Here is a 12,748-nt window from a genome sequence, read left to right as displayed (position 1 = left end):
TCACTAACTCAAAAAGATATCTGCACCTCTATATTCATAGCAGCATTACTTACAGTATCCAAGACATGGAAATAACCTAAGTGCTCATTGATAGATGAGTGGATAAAGACATTTGTATATAATTGAATATTATTCAGCCATAAAAGAAGGAAAGCCTGCCATTTGTGACGACATGGATGGAACTTGAGGGTATTATGCTAAGTGAAATAAGTCAGACAAAGAAAGACAAATACTGTATGATATCACTGATACGTGAAATCTAAAAAAAAAACCCACCAAAAACCAAACTCCTAGATACAGAGAACAGACTGGTGGTTGCCAGATGTGGGCAATAGTGGGTAGGTGAAATGGGTGAAAAAAATGGGTGGACAAACGGTACAAACGTCCAGTTATAAAATAGATAAGTTATGGGGATATAATGCACAACATGGTGACTATAGTTAACTATACCATATTGTGTATTTGAAAGTTGCCAAGAGAATAAATCTTAAAATTTCATGTCACACACACAAAAAATTTGTACCCATGTGTGGTTATAGATGTTAACTAAACTTCTTGTGATAATCATATATATATATATATATATACACACACACACACACACACACACACATATATTAAATCACTATGTTGTACACCTAAAACTAATACAATGTTGTATATCAATTTTATCTCAATTTTAAAAAGAATTTTAAAAAAAGAAAATCAATCTCGGTTATTCCAGAGGTTTGGTTCTTGGGGTCTGATTACTCTTTCACTCATTTATTCATTAATTCATTTAGCCAGAGATCTTGTCATCCATCCACTCAAATATTCAGCAAATGTTTAGTGAGTGCCTACTATGTGTCAAGTACTTTGCCAAACACTGAAGATATAGTAGTGAATGGTATATGCATGGTCTCTGCCCTCAAGAGCTTATGATCTCATGGGAAAAACAGACCTAGAACAAGTAATTATCAAGTGTGAATATATTACAAAAAAAAGAAAGTCAGGGAACTATAGGACTGCATCCCAGAAGACCTTTCTCAGGCACAGGGGCAGGAGTGCCTGGGTGGTTGGAGGTGGACAAAGGCTTTCCCTTCTTCCCCTTCACTTCCCCGAGGAGAAGTCTAAAAGTCCTAACTAGAAGAAGGAAAGGGTTCATTTCAGGTAGAGGAAAAAGCTTTTTCAAAGACCTCGAATTGGGAAAAAGCATGGGTGGTTCAGGGAGTTGTAGGAATATGAATGTGGTTGAAGTGTAAAAAGCAAGAGGAACAGGAGGTATGGATAGAGATGAGGTCAAAGCTCTGGTTAAGATTTTGGACTTATGCTAAAGGTGATTGGATGCCACTTAAGGTTTTAGGGTAAGGAGAACAGTGTCACTCTGTCTCCAAAACCTAGAACGGTGTTTATCACTTAACAGTAGTTCAATTAATATTCATTTAACTAAACACCTAGTTTGACTTCAAGGCCACCACTGAATTCTGTGAGGCCCAGTGTTCCTGAGATGAAATTGACCAGGCGGATCAGACTGATTTCCTCAGTTTTCATTAAAAAAATGCAAACCCTTGCACAGTACAGGGAACTATACTAAATATTTTGTAATAATCTGTAAGGGAAAAGAATCTGAAAAAGAACATATATATATATATATATATATATATATATGTGTGTATATGTGTGTGTGTGTGTGTGTGTGTGTGTGTGTGTATAAAAAAACTGAATCACTTTGTTGTACACATGAAACTACCACAATATTGTAAATCAACTATACTTCAATTTAAAAAAAGAAAAAAAATAAAAACCCTTCCAGTCATTTCTCTCCTGAGTTACTTTGGTCAGGATGAAATATCCTTCTCCTCCATGACCACCGAATCCTTGTGTGCTCTGGAACTCCCAGCATTTCCTCATATCCCCCAGGCTTCAAGGCCAGGAGCAGGGGCTGTGTCCTCTCTGCTACCCCCTGTGCCCACTGAACCCTTACTCTTCCATCCTCAGGTCATCAAAGCCCATCCCCTAACCCCATGGTCTCCATTTTTCCCCTCTCAGGAAAAGGCAACATCATTCTTCCAGTTGACTAGGCCAAAAAACTTTGGAGTCATCCTTGATTCCTCTTTCTCTCACCTTCTCCATCCAATCCACCAGCTCAGTCTTCACTTACTCAAAATCCATCCACCTCTCAGCTCCTCCATTGCCAGTCCTCTGATCCAAGCTTCCATCTTCTCTTACCAGCATCCTTGCAATGTCCTTCCATCTGGCCTTCCTGCTTCTGTCTTTCCTTTTACCACAATTTCTTCTTAACATAGAAGCTGTGATGGTTAAGTTTATGTGTTAACGTGGCTGGGCCACTGTGCCTAGATATTTGGTCAAACACTATTTAGGATGATTCTGTGAGGGTGTTTATGAATGAGATTTACATTTAAATTGGTGGACTTTAGGTAAAGCAGATTGCTCTCCATAAGAAAACCACATTTCCAAAAGATACCTGCACCCCAATGTTCATTGCAGCACTATCTACAATAGCCAAGATATGGAAGCAACCGAAATGGCCACTGACAGATGAACAGATAAAGAAGATGTGGTATGTACATACAATGGAATGTTACTCAGCCCTAAAAAAGAATGAAATAATGCCATTTGCAGCAACATGGATGGACGTAGAGATTTTCATACTAAGTAAAGTAAGTTAGACAGAGAAAGACAAATATCATGATATCACTTACATGTGGAATCTAAAAATAAAAGATGATACAAACGAACTTATACACAAAACAGAAATAGATCCACAGACATAGAAAACAAATTTATGGTTACCAAAGGGGAAGGGGGAGGGAGGGATAAATTATGAGTTTGGGATTAACATATACACACTACTCCATATAAAACAGATAATCAGTAAGGACCTACTGTATAGCACAGGGAACTGTACTCAATATTTTATAATAACCTATAAGGGAAAAGAATCTGAAAAAGAACTTATATACAAAACTTATATAACTAAATCACTTTGCTGTACACCTGAAACTAACACAACATTGTAAATCAACTATATTTCAACAAAAATTTTTTTAAAAAGGAAAAAAATAATTTAAAAAAAGACTGGATGAGATCACTTTGGGAGTAAATGCACAGAGGAGGAGAAGAGGTTCCAGAACTCTTGCTTTTCCTCTTGGTCCCCAGGGAGTGCTCTTAGTAGCAGGAGCTGCTAGCTAGTTTGAGCCTCATGGATCAGCAAAAGGGGTAGGTGGAGGGGGGCAGAGGTTTCCACATGTCAGTAGGAGCTCCAGTAGAGGGACAAAGTGGGTACTTATTAAGGTTAAAAATTTAAAGATTTTACATTGAGTTTGTACATTTTACTGTCAGTTTTTAAAAGCAACTTTATTGAGATACAATCCATATACCATATAATTCACCCATTTAAAGTATACAGTTCAGTTGTTTTCAGTATATTCACAGTTATGCAACAAACCAAAATCTGTTTAGAGCATTTTCATCATCCCATGAAGAAACTCCATACCCATGAGCAGTCCAACGCCTCCAGCCCTAGGCAACCACTAATTTACTTTCTTTTTTTAAAAAAATTATTTAATTAATTTATTTTTGACTGCATTGGGTCTTTGTTGATGCATGCAGGCTTTCTCTAGTTGTGGTGAGTGGGGGCTACTCTTTGTTGCAGTGCACGGGCTCTAGGTGCACGGGTTCAGTAGTTGTGGCGCACGGGCTTCATTGCTCCGCAGCATGTGGGATCTTCCCAGACCAGGGCTCGAACCCATGTCCCCTGCATTGGCAGGTGGATTCTTAACCATTGCACCACCAGGGAAGTCCCTCTATTTCTTCTTGATTCAGTTTCACTAGTTTGTGTCTTTCTTGAAATTTGTCCACTTCATCTAGGTTATCTAATTTATTGGCATAAAATTATTCATAATATTCCCTTATAATGATTTTTATTTCTGTAATATTGGTAGGAATGATGTTCCCTTTTGATTCTAGTAATTTTTTTTTTTTTTTTTGGCTGCACTACTCAGCTTGCAGGGTCTCAATTCTCCAGTCAGGGATTGAACCCAGGCCCTCGGCAGTGAAAGCATAGAATTCCAACCACTGTACCACCAGTGAATTCCCTGGTTCTAGAAATTCGAGTCGTCTCTTTTTTTGTTGATCAGTCTAGCTAAAGGTTTGTCAGTTTTGTTGATCTTTTTAAAGAATTACCTTTTGGTTTCATTCATTTTCTCTATTTTCTATTTCAGTAATTACGCTCTAATCTTTATTTCCTTACTTCTTGCTTTGGGTTTAGTTTGAGATTTTCCTAGTTTCTTAAAGTGCAAAGTTAGGTTGATTTGTGATTTTTTTTTTTCTTAATGTAGATATTTACAGCTATACATTTCCCTTTGTGCACTGCTTTGGTTATATCTCATATGTTTTGGTATATTACTTGTTTGTTTCCATTCATTACAAAATATTTTTTAACTTCTTTTGAGATTTTTTCTTTGACTACTTATTTATGAGTATGTTGTTTAATTTTCACATATTTGTAAATTTCCAAGCTTTGTTACTGATTTCTAATTTCATTCCTTTGTGGTTGCAGAACATACTTTGTATGATTGCATCTTTTTAAATTTGAGACTTGTTTTATGACCTACCATGTGGTCTATCCTGCAGAATGGTCCTTGTGTGCTTTAAGAATGTGCATTCTGCTATTGTTGGGTGGTGTCCAATAGATGTTTCTTAGGTCTAGTTGATTTATAGTGTTGTTCAAATCTGTTTTCTTGTTGACCTTTGGCCTGCTTGCTCTATTCATTATTGAAAGTGAGCTATTATTCTCCAAATATTATTGTTGAATTGTATATTTTTCCTTTCAATTTTGTTAGGTTTTGCTTCATGTATTTTGTGGCCTTGTTGTTAGATGCTCATATGTCTATAATTGTTATATTTTCCTGATAGATTGACCCTTTAATCATTGTAAAATGTTCTCCTTTATTTCTAGTAACACTTTTTTTTTTTTGGTTTGTTCTAAAGTCTATTACTCTTTTATTAGCATAGCTACTCCACTTTTCTTATGGTTACTCCTTACATGATATATTACTGATATATCATGTGTATCTATGATATATATGGTCTATATCATATATACCTAAATAATTCACATACACATATACATGTATGAATTACTTAGATTATGACTAATGCAGGCATGTCAAATCAGTGGAAAGATTATATACTACATGATGCTGGGACATTGCATAACTCTTTGGAAAAATTCAAATTAAGATTCCTATTTTATACTATATGTTACCAAAATAGACTAAAAAAAGAGTCTATTTTTTTATCTATCAAATTGACAGAGACTTTTAAAAAGTTATAATGCCCAGTACTGCTAAGGAGACATAGAGAAGAAAGTAGTTTTATACTCTACTGTTGGGGTATAAAATGATAACAATCAAACTGGTCTTAAAATTTGAACATTATTATATCATGCCTAGGTATTTATTCTAATGAAAAAAAATCATTAGTGTATGCAAAGATTTGACTACAAACACATTACTGTTTAAATAGCCCCAAACTGAAAAATATCTAAATGCTCAATAATTGGGTATTAAATAAATTATGATGCATCTACATATATATAAATGTGGAATGAGAAACCCTTGAAAATGTGAAAGAGAGGGCAGACAGCAGAAGCAAGAAGAACTACAATCCTTCAGCCTGTGGATCAAAAACCACATTCACAGAGATACACAAGATGAAAAGGCAGAGGGCTATGTACCAGATGAAGGAACAAGATAAATCCCCTGAAAAACAACTAAATGAAGTGGATATAGTCAACCTTCCACAAAAAGAATTCAGAATAATGATAGTGAAGATGATCCAGGACCTCGGAAAAAGAATGGAGGCAAAGATCAAGAAGATGCAAGAAATGTTTAACAAAGACCTAGAAGAATTAAAGAACAAACAAACAGAGATGAACAATACAATAACTGAAATGAAAACTACACTAGAAGGAATCAATAGCAGAATAACTGAGGCAGAAGAACGGATAAGTGACCTGGAAGACAGAATGGTGGAATTCACTGCTGCGGAACAGAATAAAGAAAAAAGAATGAAAAGAAATGAAGACAGCCTAAGAGACATCTGGGACAACATTAAACGCAACAACATTTGCATTATAGGGGTCCCAGAAGGAGAAGAGAGAAAGGACCCGAGAAAATATTTGAAGAGATTATAGTCGAAAACTTCCCTAACATGGGAAAGGAAATAGCCACTGAAGTCCAGGAAGCACAGCGAGTCCCATACAGGATGAACCCAAGGAGAAACATGCTGAGACACACAGTAATCAAACAGCAAAAATTAAAAACAAAGAAAAATTATTGAAAGCAGCAAGGGAAAAATGACAAATAACATACAAGGGAACTCCCATAAGGTTAACAGCTGATTTCTCAGCAGAAACTCTACAAGTCAGAAGGGATTGGCATGATATACTTAAAGTGATGAAAGGGAAGAACCGACAACCAAGATTACTCTACCCGGCAAAGATCTCACTGAGATTCGATGGAGAAATCAAAAGCTTTACAGACAAGCAAAAGCTAAGAGAATTCAGCACCACCAAACCAGTTCTACAACAAATGCTAAAGGAACTTCTCTAAGTGGGAAACACAAGAGAAGAAAAAGAAAGACCTACAAAAACAAACCCAAAACAATTAAGAAAACGGTCATAAGAACATACATATCAATAATTACCTTAAATGTGAGTGGATTAAATGCTCCAACCAAAAGACACAGGCTTGCTGAATGGATACAAAAACAAGACCCATATATATGCTGTCTAAAAGAGACCATTTCAGACCTAGGGACACATACAGACTGAAAGTGAGGGGATGGAAAAAGATATTCCAGGCACATGGAAATCAAAAGAAAGCTGGAGTAGCAATACTCATATCTGATAAAATAGACTTTAAAATAAAGAATGTTACAAGAGACAAGGAAGGACACTACATAATGATCAAGGGATCAATCCAAGAAGAAGATATAACAATTATAAATATATATGCACCCAACATAGGAGCACCTCAATACATAAGGCAACTGCTAACAGCTATAAAACAGGAAATCGACAGTAACACAATAATAGTGGGGGACTTAAACACCTCACTTACACCAATGGACAGATCACCCAAACTGAAAATAAATAAGGAAACAGAAGCTTTAAATGACACAATAGACCAGATAGATTTAATTGATATTTATAGGACATTCCATCCAAAAACAGCAGATTACACTTTCTTCTCAAGTGCGCACGGAACATTCTCCAGGATAGACCACATCTTGGGTCACAAATCAAGACTCAGTAAATTTAAGAAAATTGAAATCATATCCAGCATCTTTTCTGACCACAATGATATGAGATTAGAAATGAATTACAGGGAAAAATACATAAAAAACACAAACACATGGAGACTAAACAATACATTGCTAAATAACCAAGAGATCACTGAAGAAATCAAAGAGGAAATCAAAAAATACCTAGAGACAAATGACAATGAAAACACGATGATCCAAAACCTATGGGATGCAACAAAAGCAGTTCTAAGAGGGAGGTTTATAGCTATACAAGCCTACCTCAAGAAACAAGAAAAATCTCAAATAAACAATCTAACCTTACACCTAAGGGAACTAGAGAAAGAAGAACAAACAAAACCCAAAGTTAGTAGAAGGAAAGAAATCATAAAGACCAGAGCAGAAATAAACGAAATAGAAACAAAGAAAACAATAGCAAAGATCAATAAAACTAAAAGCTGGTTCTTTGAGAAGATAAACAAAATTGATAAACCATTAGCCAGACTCATAAAGAAAAAGAGGGAGAGGACTCAAATCAATAAAATTAGAAATGAAAAAGGAAAAGTTGCAACAGACACCACAGAAATACCAAGCATCCTAAGAGACTACTACAAGCAACTCTATGCCAATAAAATGGACAACCTGGAAGACATGGACAAATTCTTAGAAAGGTATAACCTTCCAAGACTGAACCAGGAAGAAATAGAAAATATGAACAGACCAATCACAAGTAATGAAATTGAAAATGTGATTAAAAATCTTCCAACAAACAAAGTCCAGGACCAGATGGCTTCACAGGTGAATTCTATCAAACACCCATCCTTCTCAAACTCTTCCAAAAAACTGCAGAGGAAGGAACACTCCCAAACTCATTCTATGAGGCCACCATCACCCTGATACCAAAACCAGACAAAGATACTACAAAAAAGAAAATTACAGACCAATATCACTGATGAATATAGAGGCAAAAATCCTCAACAAAATACTAGCAAACAGAATCGAACAACACATTAAAAGGATCATACACCATGATGAACTGGGATTTATCCCAGGGAGGCAAGGATTTTTCAATATATGCAAATCAATCAATGTTATACACCATATTAACAAATTGAAGAATAAAAACCATATGATCATCTCAATAGATGCAGAAAAAGCTTTTGACAAAATTCAACACCCATTTATGATAAAAACTCTCCAGAAAGTGGGCATAGAGGGAATCTACTTCAACATAATAATGGCCATATATGACAAACCCACTGCAAACATCATTCTCAATGGTGAAAAACTGAAAGCATTTCCTCTAAGATCAGGAAAAAGACAAGGATGTCCACTCTTGACACTATTATTCAACATAGTTTTGGAAGTCCTAGCCACGGCAATCATAGAAGAAAAAGAAATAAAAGGAATACAAATTGGAAAAGAAGAAGTAAAACTGTCACTGTTTGCAGATGACATGATACTATATATAGAGAATCCTAAGGATGCCACCAGAAAACTACTAGAGCTAATCAATGAATTTGATAAAGTTGCAGGATACTAAATTAATGCACAGAAATCTCTTGCATTCCTGTACACTAATGATGAAAAATCTGAAAGAGACATTAAGGAAACACTCCCATTTACCATTGCAACAAAAAGAATAAAATATCTAGGAATAAACCTACCTAGGGAGACAAAAGACCTGTGTGCAGAAAACTATAAGACACTGATGAAAGAAATTAAAGATTTAATTAAAAATTAAAGATAATACCAACACATGGAGAGATATACCATGTTCTTGGATTGGAAGAATCAATATTGTGAAAATGACTATACTATCCAAAGCAATCTATAGATTCAATGCAATCCCTATCAAATTATCAATGGCATTTTTTATGGAACTAGAACAAAAAATTTTAAAATCTGTATGGAGACACAAAAGAATAGCCAAAGCAGTCTTGAGGGAAAAAAACGGAGCTGGAGGAATCACACTCTGACTTCAGACTATACTACAAAGCTACAGTAATCAAGACAATATGGTACTGACACAAAAACAGAAACATAGATCAATGGAACAAGATAGAAAGCCCAGAGCTAACCCATGCACCTATGATCAACTAATCTATGACAAAGGAGGAAGGATATACAATGGAGAAAAGACAGTCTCTTCAATAAGTGGTGCTGGGAAAACTGGACAGCTACATGTGAAAGAATGAAATTAGAACACTCCCTAACACCATACACAAAAATAAACTCAAAATGGATTCGAGACCTAAATGTAAGACTGGACACTATAAAACTCTTAGAGGAAAACATAGGAAGAACACTCTTTGACATAAATCACAGCAAGATCTTTTTTTGATCCACCTCCTAGAGTAATGGAAATCAAAACAAAAATAAACAAATGGGACCTAATGAAACTTCAAAGCTTTTGCACAGCAAAGGAAACCATAAACAAGATGAAAAGACAACCCTCAGAATGGGAGAAAATATTTGCAAACGAATAAACGGACAAAGGATTAATCTCCAAAATATATAAACAGCTCATGCAGCTCAATATTAAAGAAACAAACAACCCAATCCAAAAATGGGCATTAGACCTAAATAGACATTCCTCCAAAGAAGACATACAGATGGCCAAGAAGCACATGAAAAGCTGCTCAACATCACTAATTACTAGAGAAATGCAAATCAAAACTACAATGAAGTATCACCTCACACCAGTTAGAATGGGCATCATCAGAAAATCTACAAACAACAAATACTGGAGAGGATGTGGAGAAAAGGAACCCTATTGCACCGTTGGTGGGAATGTAAATTGATACAGCCACTATGGAGAACAGTATGGAGGTTCCTTAAAAAACTAAAAATAGAATTACCATATGATCCAGCAATCCCACTCCTGGGCATATACCCAGAGAAAACCATAATTCAAAAAGACACATGCACCCCAATGTTCATTGCAGCACTATTTACAATAGCCAGGTCATGGAAGCAACCTAAATGCCCATCGACAGATGAATGGATAAAGAAGTTGTGGTACATATATACAATGGAATATTACTCAGCCATAAAAAGGAACGAAACTGGGTCATTTGTTGAGACATGGATGGATCTAGAGACTGTCATACAGAGTGAAGTAAGTCAGAAACAGAAAAACAAATACCGTATATTAACACATGTATGTGGAACCTAGAAAAATGGTACAGATGAACTGGTTTGCAGGGCTGAAGACACAGCCCAAGATGTGAAGACACATCTTGAGACACAGATGTAGAGAACAAACTTATGGACACCAAAGGGGGAAAGCCACGGGGGCGGGGTGGGGTGAGGATGGTGGTGTGATGAATTGGGCGATTGGAATTGACATGTATACACTGATGTGTATAAAATTGAGGACTAATAAGAACCTGCTGTATAAAAAAAATTGTGAAAGATTCTTTAATGGTATGGGAAGATTATTATGATATAGTAAATGAAAAGGTTACAAAATGGTATGTACAGTTTAACTTCACTCTTATTAAGATAATACATATTACGTATTATATGCAAAAGAAATGACCCAAAAGTTAAAAATTATGTCTGAGTATTCAACATTATGGGTTGTTTACTTTGTGCTTCTCCTCCTCTCTTCTTCCCCATGATTTTCTATAACATCCTGTCTTATTTTTTACTAAGAAAAAGGAAGAATGATTTAAAAATTCATTAAGATGTTAAGATGTGGAGACACACACACACACACACACACACACACACACACACACACAGGAATACTACTCAGCCATAAAAAAGTATGGAATTTTGCCATTTGCAGCAATGCAGATGGCCTTGGAGGGTATTATGCTAAGTGAAATAAGTCAAAGACAAATACTGTATGATACCACTTATATGTGAAATCTAAAAAAATAGAACGAACTAGTGAATTTAACAAAAATGTAGACTCAAAAGTATAGAGAACTAGTGGTTACCAGTGGGGAAAGGGAAAGGGGGAGGGGAAATATAGGGGGAGGGGATTAAGAGGTACAAACTACTGTGTATGAAGTATGCTACAAGGATATATTGTACAACATGGGGAACATAGCCAATATTTTATAATAACTATAAGTGGAGTATAACCTTTAAAAATTGTGAATCACTATATTGCACACCTGTAACATACATAATATTGTATATCAACTATACTTCAGTTTTTTAAAAAGATGTTATTTTTGCCTGTTAGTAAAGGCAAAGATGATTTCAAATGCAATACACAGTATTGGTAAGAATTTGGGGTAAATGAGCATGCACAAAATGTATGCTGCTAATAGTATAAATTGTTACTAATGTCATTGGCACTGGCAACACAAATCAAAAGCCTTAAAAACAGAAGTATTTTCACTTCTAGGGGTTAAGGAAATCATTAGGGATGGATACAAAAAATGCATATATAAACTCAAATGTCCATTTTTAGGTTCCTGGTTAAATAAATTACACCTGTATGGGCAATATATGTATTAAAAATCACATTGCAAGATACTTACTGACATAGAGGCCAGTATATTAAAGGCAAAACAGCCAATATTGTCCCATATAGTACTGATTTAATATGAAAATCTATGTTTCCTAAGGCTAACGTAACAAATTACCACAAACTGGATGGCTTAAAACAGCTGAAATTTATTCTACCACATTTCAGGCCAGAAGTCCAAAATCAAGGTGTTGGCAAGGCTGGTTCCTTCTGGAGGCTGTGGAGGAGAATCTGTTCATGCTTCTCTCGTAGCTTCTGGTGGTTGCTGGTAATCCTTGGTGTTCCTTGGCTTGTAGCTGCACAGCACCAATCTCTGCTTATTGCCTCGTGGCCCTATCCCTTGTGTTTCTTATGTCCTCTCCTCTTCTTATAAGGACAACAGTCATTGGATTTAGGGCCCACCCTAACTAGTATGACTGCATCTTAACTAATTTTATCTGCCAAGATCCTATTTCCAATTAAGGCCACATTCTGAGATTCTGGGTTGACATGCATTTTTGTAGGACACTATTCAACCCACTACATGTATATAACATACATATAAAAAGATTGGATAGCTACATGAACAGTATTTCAGGGTGGGTTTATGGATGATTTAAATATTTTTTTGTTTTTCTGCATTTTAAAATAAATAGCTTACTGTACTGAAGTTGCATTTATGTAGAGATTAAGTTCTTAATTTATTGAATGAGGTGAACATTACTTGTAGTCAAAAATTACTCTCCCCCCAAACCACTTTTTTCCCTCCTACAGCTCAAAATATACAGAATACATCATTTTATACATAGTGTATCTTCTCTCAAAATCATCCAACACAGCCAATTCTTCCTCCAGCAGTGGAACATATTACTGATCCTCTGGGTGAGCACCAGATGAAGCTGTTGACTTAGTTTAGTATATTTTACAAAAAAGAAAGGTTTTCTAAAGCATGGCAGTATAGTTGAATGTGTT

The sequence above is a fragment of the Grampus griseus genome (genome assembly GCF_964374135.1).
Source record: "Grampus griseus genome assembly, chromosome: 19".
NCBI lineage: Eukaryota > Metazoa > Chordata > Mammalia > Artiodactyla > Delphinidae > Grampus > Grampus griseus.
This window is presented reverse-complemented; position numbering follows the sequence as displayed.